The sequence below is a fragment of the Mirounga leonina genome, unplaced genomic scaffold (assembly GCF_011800145.1).
Source record: "Mirounga leonina isolate KUSES-001 unplaced genomic scaffold, KU_Mleo_1.0 Mir_93, whole genome shotgun sequence".
In the NCBI taxonomy this organism is placed as follows: domain Eukaryota; kingdom Metazoa; phylum Chordata; class Mammalia; order Carnivora; family Phocidae; genus Mirounga; species Mirounga leonina.
In genome coordinates, this window is record NW_023270854.1 from 13,881,607 (window position 1) to 13,894,181 (window position 12,575).

The 12,575-nt window shown below is 35.9% G+C and overlaps 1 protein-coding gene across 5 annotated transcripts in view; it reads left to right on the plus strand.

Annotated features, from left to right (window-relative positions):
• Positions 1–12,575, plus strand: part of PIGN (phosphatidylinositol glycan anchor biosynthesis class N) — a 109,835-nt gene that overhangs the window by 5,212 nt on the left and 92,048 nt on the right. Inside the window, exon 3 of one of the 5 annotated variants that reach the window (XM_034996199.1) lies at positions 12,392–12,515. The exons of the other annotated variants lie outside the window; for them this stretch is intronic. The gene's annotated coding sequence lies outside the window, so the exon portion shown is untranslated. The remainder of the gene's footprint in view (positions 1–12,391; positions 12,516–12,575) is intronic. 5 annotated transcript variants of the gene reach the window in all.

The following is a 12,575-nucleotide window of genomic DNA, read 5'->3' on the forward strand; positions in this document are numbered from 1 at the left end:
CCCCCCCCCCCCCCCCCCCCCGCTTGTGTTCCCTCTCTCACTGTGTCTGTCTCTTTCAAATAAATAAAATCTTTAAAAAAAAAAAATTCAACCTAGATCTCTCACACCACGTACAAATAAATTGTAGATAATGACCTGTGAAAAGTAAGAATCTAAAACTTAGAATTTAGTTCTAATTTATTTATTTATTTTTTTTTTTTTTAAAGATTTTATTTATTTATTCATGAGAGACAGAGAGAGAGAGAGAGAGAGGCAGAGGGAGAAGCAGGCTCCCAAGGAGCAGGGAGCCCGATGTGGGACCCGATCCCAGGACCCTGGGATCATGACCTGAGCCGAAGGCAGACGCCCAACCATCTGAGCCACCCAGGCGCCCGAATTTAGTTCTAATTTAAAACTATTTTTATGTGACATAAAAACGAGGAACGTTTTCTTATGGAAAACACGAAAAAACTTCATAAGGATAAATTTGGTAAATTACACTGTATTAAAGTTATAAAAGTTCTATTTAAAAAAAAAGCACCATAAACAAATTTGTTTGCTTTATTTGGATGTATGGTGCAAATAAATATATATGTCTATTTATATCTATATAGAGAGAGATACACAGATACACATGCATATAATATAATGTACAAGTCAAAGAAAAAAGGCCAACAAGTGTAATACTATTTGATCAAAGGATATGGACACACAGTTGAAAGGATAGGAAACCCAACTGGCCAGTAAAAACATGAAACGATGTTCACCCTCACTAGTAATCAGGCAAATAGATACTCAAACAACAGGATGCCATTTCATCCTGTGTAGGTTGGCATAAGGTAAATATGATAATACCAGTCAATTGTGGGGATTTAGAGAAAATAGGAATTCTCATACACTGCTGGTATGCATCTAAATTGTTATTGACACTTTGCTACTGTCTTGTAAAGTTGAGAATACAGGTTTATTCCAGCAATTCCACTTAATAGAGATAATTTTCAAACTTACTGGTATGTAAAATAGTTTGAAATACATTTTTTTCACTACCACGTGCTATGTTCATACAATGCATATGCATGCATGTGCACACAGAGAAAAATTAAAATACTTTTTCAAAACAATCATTTACCTTCCTACTTCTGAGGTACTTTATTGTGATGTATTCTCTATCCTATCCTATTCTATTCTATTTCATTTTTTTTTAAAGAAGCTAATTGCAGTCCACCAAATTAATTTTGTGATGGATCATCCTTCTGTTGTAATTCTGAAAATCTCCCAATTGACCATGAGAGATAGGCTAAATTGCAGCATTCTTTGTAGTAATGACAGTTAGGGACAATGTCTATCAAGATAATTTTCAAATAAATTGTAGTATAGTCATATAATAGAATATATGTCTAAATCTTTAAAATAATTTATAAGTTTTTGATAGTGCTGGCTAGAATAGGCTCATAAAAGGAACAATGGCTTTGCATGTATACTGATAAAAATTATTTTCTAAGTAGGATGGGGAAAGCATGAGTGCAAATATTGGTGATTATATTGTTAATCTAATCTTGTAGAATGACAGCTTTTAATCCCATAATTGACTGAGTTTAAAATGTATACCCTCCCTATAAAAGAATTCGAATAATCTATGTAGGTACTTTGTGCTCTCAGAAGATAGAGTATAACTCAGTATAACTCCTTACCCTTTAAGTATTAGTTGTACATAGCAGCTTCCTTCCAAAGAGTACAATATGCAATCATTAAATTTATAGTGGAGAAACCTGACAAACACTACCTTGTCCAGATGATCAAGTTTAATATCACTTGTGATAAGCCATGTTGATGGCATACACCCTTGGTAAGATGTGATAAAAGTGGCACCTTACACATGTAGTTTTCCTCCCTCTTCCTCTCCTCTTCCATAACTCCATCCTAATCATGAGAAAAACAAATTCCTATAGGAGTCTCCTAAAATATACCTGACTAGTACTCTTCGGAACTCGCAAAGTCATCAAAACAAGCAAACTCTGAGAAATTGTCACAGCCAAGAGATGCCTAAGGAGACGTGATAAGTAACTGTACTGTGGTATGCTGGAACAGATAAAGGACATTAGATATGAAGAAAAAAATTGCATTATTCTCAAGTGTATAGCTGGGTACGAGTCATCTAAATACCTAACAACCTCTGTTGGTCTACTATCCATGAGGAAATCTGAAAATTAATTCTTTTATGGCATTTGTAAAGTCACATATAGTTTTCACTTGAAAGTGACATACATTATGATGAAAAAAATATACACCGCAAAATAATAAGTATAAAGAAACAAATGAATTAGTGTTAATAACCTGGCTTAATAGTTTACCTGGTAATACTCTGTTGTGTGCAGGTCTCAGCTACTTCCTTACAGTTTTAACTGGCAATATTTACTCTTCACATGGCAGGTAAACAGAGCCTAAGAGAACTGCGAAACACCATCTTTAAATAATAAGCTCTTTAGTATGGTTTATGCTGATGTAAACACTTAAAGTCTTTGAGCTTAATAAATAACCTTTATTTACAAGAACACAGGTTATATGAAATCAGAGCTGTCCACAAAAATTTGTGGTTGTTATAACTATGACGCTAGTCAGTGTTATCTTTTGAGTACAGACTCAGGCTTCAAATTAATTTTTTTCCTACTCTATTTTTAGATCCATAGAAAAGTTTCAAAAATAGTACAGAGAGTTATCGTACACCCTTCACACTGCACCTAATGTAAACATCTTATAAAACCACAGTATAGTTATCAAAACCAGGACATTAGCATTTGTAAAAAACTATTAACTAATCTACAGTTCTTAGTTGAAATTCACCAGTTTTTCCACTATTGTCTATTTTCTTTTTTTTTTTTTTTAAGATTTTATTTATTTATTTGAAAGAGAGAGACACAGCGAGAGAGGGAACACAAGCAGGGGGAGAGGGAGAGGGAGAAGCAGGCTCCCCGCGGAGCAGGGAGCCCAATGCAGGGCTCGATCCCAGGACCCTGGGATCATGACCTGAGCCGAAGGCAGACGCTTAACCGACTGAGCCACCCAGGCACAGCTATTGTCTATTTTCTGACCCAGGATCCAGCCCAGGTTTCCTTACTGTATTTGGTTATGTCTCTTCAGCCTTCATTCTACGACCGTTCCTCAGTCTTTCCTTGTATTTCATGACCATGATGCTTTTGAAGAGTACTGCTTCATTATTTTCCAGACTGTTCTAGATTTGAGTCTGTCTGATATACTCCCATGAATAGATCAAGGTTAGCATTTTTGGCAAGAACACCACATATTCTTTTGCCAAAAATATACCATGTCGTGTCTTTCTTAGTGCACCATATTAGGGTTACATGATGTTAATGTGTCTTATTACTGGTTATGTTAACTTTGACCAATTGGTAAGGTGGTGTCTGAGGGGTTTCTTCATTTTAAGTTAGTGTTTTTCCCTTTATAATTATATATATATTTGGGAGAGATTTCTTTGAGACTGCAAATATCCTGTTTGCCTCAAACTTTCACCCACTGAGTTTAGCATTTATCAATGCATCTTGGTGGTAATAAGTATTACTGTGGTGTTTGTCTAGTTGTAATTTTATATATTTTTCTCATTCCTTCTACATTTATTAATTGGAATTCTTCTGTGGAAGAGGTGTGAGATTCCAAGGTCATTAATCTCTTATTGCATTCTGGTGGAGATCCTTAAGTTATTACCTGATGAAGTAATTATCTCTAACGTGATTTTTGAGAAAAAACATCAGCTATATTCTCATTTGATTTTCCATCCTGGAATTCTTTTAGATACTCTCATGTCACCTTATCTTTCTTATATTGATATAAATTATTTAAAACTAAGGATCACTTGAAAATGGGTTAGAAAGTACATGAGTTTTAGGGTTAAGGCCTATGTATAAAATTCCTAAAGACCCATTAGAATAAAATATAATGACCAGTGAAATTTAGTATGATTTGTAGAGTGCAATATATAAGATCATTACTTTGAGGAAGGAAAGAATTTGTATTATATAGTTTAGTAGGGAAACCCATTTGTAGGTTGTTGAAGTGGTCCAGGTGAGGACTTGATGAACTTATGCGGTGGTTGTGAATGTGGAGAAGTGAGAAACCAAGCCCTTTTGAAAATAGAACCCAGAGGTGCCTGGGTGGCTCAGTCAGTTGAGCAACTAACTCTTGATTTCAGCTGGGGTCATGATCTCAGGGTTGTGGGATCCAGCCCCATGTAGGGCTCTGCGCTGGGTGTGGACCCTGCTTAAGAGTCTCTCTTTCCCTCACTGCCCCTCCCCTCCACTCTCTCAAGAAAGAAAGAAAGAAAGAAAGAAAAGAAAGAGAAAAAGAGAACCCAACTGGGCACTGAGAAATATTAAATAAATATATAGTGTTTGTATCATTAATATTTGGTGGTAATGAATATTACAAGTCTGTAATCAAGAAGTTATGAAATTGATTTGACTGGAACAGGAAAATACAGTATACCTTTTTTTTCTTATTGCTTTCTTGTAAAATAATGTAAACTCAACTGTTTAGAGTTTGATTTAAAAAATAAAAATAAAAATCGAGTGCTTTATAATCTAGAGTATTATTAGTGCTTTGCATTTGTATGGTGCCATGTCTTAAGTTACTTCCCACTAGACTCCTGCCATGGAATAAGGCTGATGGTATCTTTTTTTTATGGATAAGGAAACTAAGACAGGGAGTGACTTGACTGGGATCCTGCTGTTCTTACATAACAAGAGTGTGATTTTTTACTTTGACTCTTACAGCTCTAGAAAGGTCAAAATTCTCAAATAAAATTTTTGTTTGACTACTTCAGTAAGCTTTTGGGTAGTGGAAAATTTATATGTTCTTTTAACACATAGACTTTGATACTTTATTCAGAAAAGCTGTGTAATAGCAATGGGGAAAAAAAGAAAGAACATTAATTCCAGGGAGTTATTCGTAAATGCAAATTAAAGTGGGAAATGACATAGATGTTTGCTTATTTATAACCATGATAGGAAGTATTAATGTTTCCATGATAAAGCGAAGATCTTTAAATCAATGTGAGCTTGGGGTGCCTGGATGGCTCAGTTGGTTAAGCGTCTCTCTGCCTTCGGCTCAGGTCATGATCCCAGGGTTCTGGGATTGAGCCCCGCATCTAGCTCCCTATTCAGCGGCGAGCCTGCTTTTCCCTTTTCTTCTGCCCCTCCCCCCGGTTGCATTCTTTCTCTCTCTCTCTGTCAAATGAATAAATAAAATCTTTTAAAAAGAATAAACCAGTGTGAGCTTCTGTACATCCAAATATATCATATGTGCTTTAGCTCTGACTAGAGTTTAAGATCTAACTGAAATGAATTAAGTACTTGAAAAGCGACTTACTTTGAACAACTAAATATGATACCTGACAGATTGTGTCCTGGAATGGGAAATAGAAAAAAAAGGAAAATAATTGAATATAATATTATGAATAATTTTAAACCAATAAATTTAACAATTTGGATGAAATTGACAAATTTCTTTTTTTTTAAGATTTTATTTATTTGAGAGAGCGAGAATGAGAGAGAGAGAGAGCACATGAGAGGGGGAAGGGTCAGAGGGAGAAGCAGACTCCCTGCTGAGCAGGGAGCCCGATGTGGGACTCGATCCCGGGACTCCAGGATCATGACCTGAGCTGAAGGCAGTCGCTTAACCGACGGAGCCACCCAGGTGCCCTGAAATCGACAAATTTTTTTTTTTTTTTGATTTTTTTTGCGAGAGAGAGAATGAGAGAGAACACGAGAGGGAGGAGGGTCAGAGGGAGAAGCAGACTCCCTGCTGAGCGGGGACCCCAATGCGGGACTCGATCCCGGGACTCCAGAATCATGACCTGAGCCGAAGGCAGTCGCTTAACCAACTGAGCCACCCAGGTGCCCAATCGACAAATTTCTTAAAAGGTATAACTACCAAAGCTCACTCAACAGTTAGTAAATAATCTGAATATCCCTATATATATATGAAGAAATTGAATCTATAGTTAAAAACCTCTCACAAAGCCAGTAGTTTCACCAGTGAATTCTGTTACACAATGAAGGAAGAAATAATACAAATTCTACACAAACTCTTCCAAAAAAATAAAAGAGGTAGCAACACTTCCCAACTCAGTGTCTGATACCAAGACCAGAGAAGGACATTACAAGACAAGAAAATTAGAGTCTGATATCTTTTCATAAACATTGCTTTAAAATGCTAAATAATATTTTAGCAAATGAAATCTAACGGTCCATAGAAAGGATAACACTTGATGACCAAGTAGGGTTTATTCTGGGAATGCAAGCTTGGTTTAACATTTGTAATTCAATCAGTGTAATTCACTACATTAAGAGACTGAAATAGAAAAACCAAATGATCATGATCATCTCAATAGATCCAATGAAAAGCATTTGACAACATCCAGCATTCATTCATGATTTTAAACTACACATATAGGAGTGAAAGTGAACTTCTTTAACTTAATAAAGGAAATTTCCCCAAACTGGAAAACTGACAACTTTCACCCTAGGATTGGAAGGCAAGGATTTCTGTTGTTACCATTTCTGTTCAACATCATACTAGAGGTCCTAGACAGTACAGTAAGCATGAGACAAAAATAAAAGACATTTATAATGACAAGGAAGAAGTCCTTCATTCATAGGTGATATAATTATCTCTGTAGAAAATCAAAAGGTATCTACATAATAAAGCTACCATATAACAGTTTGTCAGTGTTGCAGAATACAAGGTGAATGTATAAAAATCCATGATTTAAGAACTAACGGGGAAATTGAAATACAAAATATCATTTACAATAATATAAAAATATATAAAATATGTAGGGGTGAATTACACAAGCATGAGGAAAGTTTTGAGGGTTATGGGTGTGTTCGTTATCTTGACTGTGTTTATTGTACATTTTAAATCTGTACAGTCTGTTTTAGACCAGTTATGCCTCAGTAGAGCTGTAAAAATGCTATAAAGAACATTATTGGGGCACTTCAAAAAAATTGTGGAGTACAGAATGGTAGATGAGTTAAAGTACCGACTTTGAATTTACTGAAGTTGACAGTTGGCTGTCGGTATATAAGAGAGTATCATTGTTCTCAGGAAATAAACACTGAAGTATTTAGGGGTTAAGGGCCATAGTGTATGTAACTTATCTTCAAATGGTTCTGAAACAATATTATGTGATTTTACACACATGCACACACACATGTATGTGTGTACACGCATGAGGGGTAAGATAGACAAAGCAGGGACAGGAGAGGAAAGAGAAAAAATGACAACACCAACAGAAATGTTAGCATAGATATATGTGGCTAAAGGGTTTATGGGTTTTTGTACCATTATGCTTGCAACTTTTTGCTCAGTTTGAAATTATTTTCAAATAACAAGTATTAAAAATCTGTATTAAAGAAAGTGCTATCATTTACAAAAATTCCTTATGTAGGACACAAAATAGGTAACCAAAAGAAAAATTAATTGAACTTAACCAAAATTGAAAAGTACTGCTCTTTGAAAAACACTTAAAAATGAAAAGGGGGAAAAAAAGAGTATTAAAAAAAAATGTCCATTAAACACATGAGAAGTTGTTCAGCATCATTGATTATCAGGGGAATGTAAATTAAAACGTCAGTAGGTTACAAGTACACTCCCACATACAGAAAAGGCAAAATTAAACAGGCTACAGTACCAAATTTTGTTGGCAAATATATGGAGCAACTGGGGCTATCAGACATTTCTGGCCTGGAGGACATTATACTAGCTGAAATAAGCTAGTCAGAGAAAGACAAATATTGCATGATTCTTCTTACATGAGATTTCTAAGATTCAGGCTCATGGAAGCAGAGAGTAGAATGATGGTTGCCAGGGTCTGGGGGGAAGGAGAAATGGGATTTGTTGTTCAACAGCTATAAAATCTCAGTTACCCAAGATGAGTAAGTTCTAGACGTCTGTACAACATTGTGCCTATAGTTAGCAATACGGTATTGTACACTTGAAAATGTAAAGGGTAGGTCTCCCATGTTAAGTGTTCTTACCACAATTAAAAAATATATATATATACCCATATAGATAAGGAAAATAGCAGTAGAGCAATGACGCTAAAGTTGATGCTTTGGTATAAAACAAAGTTTGGGACTTGATTTACATCTATTAGATTAGATTTTAAAGTCAGCAAGGGTGGCAAACAAGTTTTTCTCACATGCTCAATCCAACTTCATGAACATCAGGAACAATAATATTAGCTAATACTTAATGAGTACTGACTATGGTAGGCACTCTTTTGCATATTTTACACATATTAACTCAATTCTTTTTTTTTTTTTTTAAGATTTTATTTGGGAGAGAGAGAGAGAGTGAGCACAGTATGGGGCAGAGGGAGAGGGAGAAGCAGACCTTCCACTGAGCAGGGAGCCTGATGCAGGGCTCGATCCCAGGACCCTGAGATCATGACCTAAGCCAAAGGCAGATGCTTAACCAACTGAGCCACCCAGGCGCCCCCATATTAACTCAATTCTAATAATACCCCAGCAAGTAGGTACTATTGTGTTATCCCCATTTAACTGATGAAACTGAGGCACAAAGAAATTAAATAACTTGCCTTAAGTCACATGGCTAGTAAGTAGAGAAGGCAGGTTTTGAATCCCTGCAGTGGAATGCTTTGGTATGTCCTCTTTACCATTATGCCATCCTGCCCCTCAAAGAAAGATACTGAGATAAGGTCTGGACACACTGGTCATCTGAATAAGTGTTAGAAAAAGCTTATGGTCTCCAGTTCAAATCTCAGCTCTTCCCCTTACTAGCTGTGTGATCTTTGCAGCATCACTTAGGCCCCGTGAGACTCAATTCCCTGCTATGAAAATTGGGGTTCTAATGCTTCATTGACAAAGCAGATTCTGAGGATTTGAGGAAATAATGTAAGTAAAGTACCCCAGCCCTGATGCAGGATCTGATGCAGAGTAGGCACTCAGTCAATAGTAGCTAGTGCTATCATTGACTACTCTCACTGTGGAGAAACATTATACACAATATATGAAAGAATATAAAGCACATTACACTTACTCTAAAAGTTAGGGTAAATTCTTAAATGGCATTTATAGCAAAATTATAGATTGTCAATAAAGTAAAGTTTTAAAACACTTTCTGAAACAACATTGTGTAAAACAGTGTGTATAACAGGTAGGTAAAAGAGCTTGGAAAAAGTTTGACAATTCCTTTTATAAATTTAAACATCTGCTTGCCATTTAACCCAGCAGTTCTAATTCTGCATGTTTATTCAAGAGAAATGAAAGCACAAATACATAAAGTCTTGTGCATTTACTACTCTAAGAAGCTTTATTTATAATAGCCAAAAACTGGAAATAATTCACATATCCTTTAAGAGTTTAAGAGAGAAACAATTTGTAGTATATCCATATAATGGAATACTTCTTAATATTAAAAAGGAACAAACAACTAAATCACATGCATGAATCTAAAAAACATTATGGTGAATGAAAATAGATACAACAAACTGCGTACTGCATGATTCCATCTCAGTGATGTTCTAGAACAGTCAGCATTAATCTAGAATCACAGAAGACAGATCAGCAATGGCTTATGGTCAGGACTGTGGAGCAGGGATTATCTTCAGAGGGACATGGGGGAACTTCTTCGAGAGAAAATATTCTAGGGTAGTTATGTGAGTATATATTTGCCAAAACTTGTAAAACTTAAAATGGGTCCATTCTGCCTGAAAAATTTAAAAATAGGTGCCAATCTTTAGAATGCTTCACGAAAAATTTAGTTAAGACTTGACCTTAAAATAATTAACATTTGTTTAAATAAGTGGGATTTATCATGACAGAGAGCCCTTATATCCAAAAAGAAAAGCAGCTAGAGGTAATTTTAATTTAATATGCATATGTTTAAAAAAATTAAAAACACAGTAGTTTTTTGGATCTGAAAGAATTATCACAGGGCTCCTTGTTAGCATTGAAAAATGGGCTGCTAGATACGTATTTTTAAAAATACAGAATGTAAGAGTATTTAAATCAAGGAAGATGAGGGAGGGGTCTACTTCTGGGTGGTCAGAGAAATCCTGAGGAGGCGACTTTTGAGAGGATGCAAGAAAGTTGAGAAGCAGGCTGCCATAGGACTAGCAAACTAAAGACACCAGAGACAGTTTGAACATTCCTGGGAAGCAAGACCTTCAGCCCAAAGCAGGAAGATCCCAGGGAAACCAGGAGTAGGCCAACTCCTCCACTTGTGTCCTAGGTGTCATCTTTTCTGGCTATCAGAAGGACTTTTTTTTTTTTTTTTAAAGAAGCATCCTTCTTCAAACTTCTTTTTTTTTTTTTTTTAAGATTTTATTTATTCGTGATTTATTTGACACAAGCAGGGGGAGGGGCAGAGGGAGAAGCAGGCTCCCCGCTGAGCAAAGAGCCTGATGCAGGACCCTGGGATCATGACCTGAGCTGGAGGCAGACGCTTAACTGACTGAGTCACCCAGGGCGTCCCTATCAGAAGGATTTTTAACTCCTACCGTTATTCCAGCTTGCTGCTGCAGCATTGATCTCTTTCTACATGCAGAGTCATTCCTTGACATCTAAATCTATTTCCTAGCTAAAGAAAACCCTCTATTGGCCCTACGTCAATTTGCGTTTTCCTTCTTTTTTTCAGAGTTAACACTCTCCCAAAGAGCTGTGCGCTTTCCACTGTCTTTCCCTTCCTCGCCTCCTCTTGGCTTTTCAAACAAGCGCTTTAGATAAGACTCAGCCTTCACTACTCTGCTGAAATTTCTCAGTAAGGTTAACAAGAACTTCCAGCAACCAAGTCACCTGTGGCCCTGCTCTTACTCCAATCTTAACTGTATCTGACAAAGTTGACCACAGCTTCCTTTCTTGAAACACTGATGTTAATAATAATTTCTCTATTTGAAATATTGTCATTTAGAGTATTCTTCTCAATGTCTTGTTAATTCATCAAATTTAGTTATACTGCGTTTATTTGAAGTGCTAGCTTTTTCTTTAGGAGGGCTTGTGAAATAAGAGAAATCTACATTGCAAGTGCTAAATGAATTTATCATTAGGATAATCAGTATTCAGCTAAAAAATTATTTCCGGGAACGCCTGGGTCGCTCAGTCAGTTAAGCGTCTGCCTTCGGCTCAGGTTATGATCCCAGGGTCCTGGGATCGAGTCCTGTATCGGGCTCCTTACTCCGCAGGGAGTCTGCTTCTCCCTCTGCCTGCCACTCCCCCTGCTTGTGCGCTCACTTTCTCTTTCTCTAGCAAATAAATAAAATCTTTAAAATAAATAATTATTTCCATATACAGTGTATCAAAAGCCTTAAAGGTGCTTATACCTTTGACTCAGTATCGCATTTATAGGCAGTATTTTAAAACACATAATGTGAAATGTCTAAAAGCATAAAAATTACATTAAAATTTAAATTAATCATGTTAACATTTTTAATAATGAAAAAATGGAAAACAACTCAATGTTTAGTAGTATGGAGGTGATCAGGAAAATTAAGATGTGCCCATTGAATAGAGTGTGGTGATGGTAAATGATGTAAGAAGAGTTTTTTTCAAATAACAAAGAAGTGTTAATGTATAATAAAGAAATCAATACATGAAATTGTGAGCCTTTATAAAAATGTAGATTGGATAAAAACTAAGAAATGTAACAGATTTTTCTTTAGATGGTAAAATCATAAGTAATTTTTCTATATTTTCCAAACTTACCACAGTGATTGTTTAATTTTTAAAATTTTTAAAAGATTTATTCATTTATTTTAGAGAGAGAGTGCAGGGGTAGGGGCAGAGGGAGAGGGAGAGAGCATCTCAAGCAGACTCTGTGCTGAGCATGGAGCCCAGTGTGGGGCTCAATTCTAGATCACAACCTGAGCTGAAACCAAGAGTCAGACAGTCAGCTGACTTTGCCACCCTGGCACCCTGTGATTGTTTTATTTTTATATTCAGAATACCATTATTAAGATGGTGCTTGCTGTGTAGTTGAAGCTCATATGTAGTAGAAAAAGCAGAATATTTATTCTGAGAGTTTTGCCTTAGGTTGCAAAATAGTATCTACTCACTAAGGGACTTTTATACTTTGTGGAATATCTTTGATACTTATTTGACTCTTAAATCTCAGGAAAAAAAGTGGCCCATAATTTGGCCATTTACTTTATTTTATATTCTTTTTATGATGTGCTTGACTTTGATAAGGGTTTTTTTTTTTTTTTTTGCCACCCTTTTCTTCCATGACATAATTCTTCAGGCCAGGAAGAATAAGATGTGTCTGTAATTAAAATTACTTCATCTTTGGTGTTTTTCAGCCAAGGGTCACTGTATGTAACCAATGTTAGTTATATTACAAAAAGACAAGTTAAGAGTACTTTGTTGTTTTTAATCTGCAGGGAGATTCACCAACAAAAGTATAGACTGGCTTGAAAAGCATTCCCATGGACTTGATCTTGGCAGTTAATGGCATACTGTCTTACAGTATTATTTAAATGTTTCATGTTGCTTAGTTTTCCTTCTGTAAGTATGTGTAAGCTTATCAGATCTGTGACTATGTCTTCTTGGTGTTCTCTATTGTAC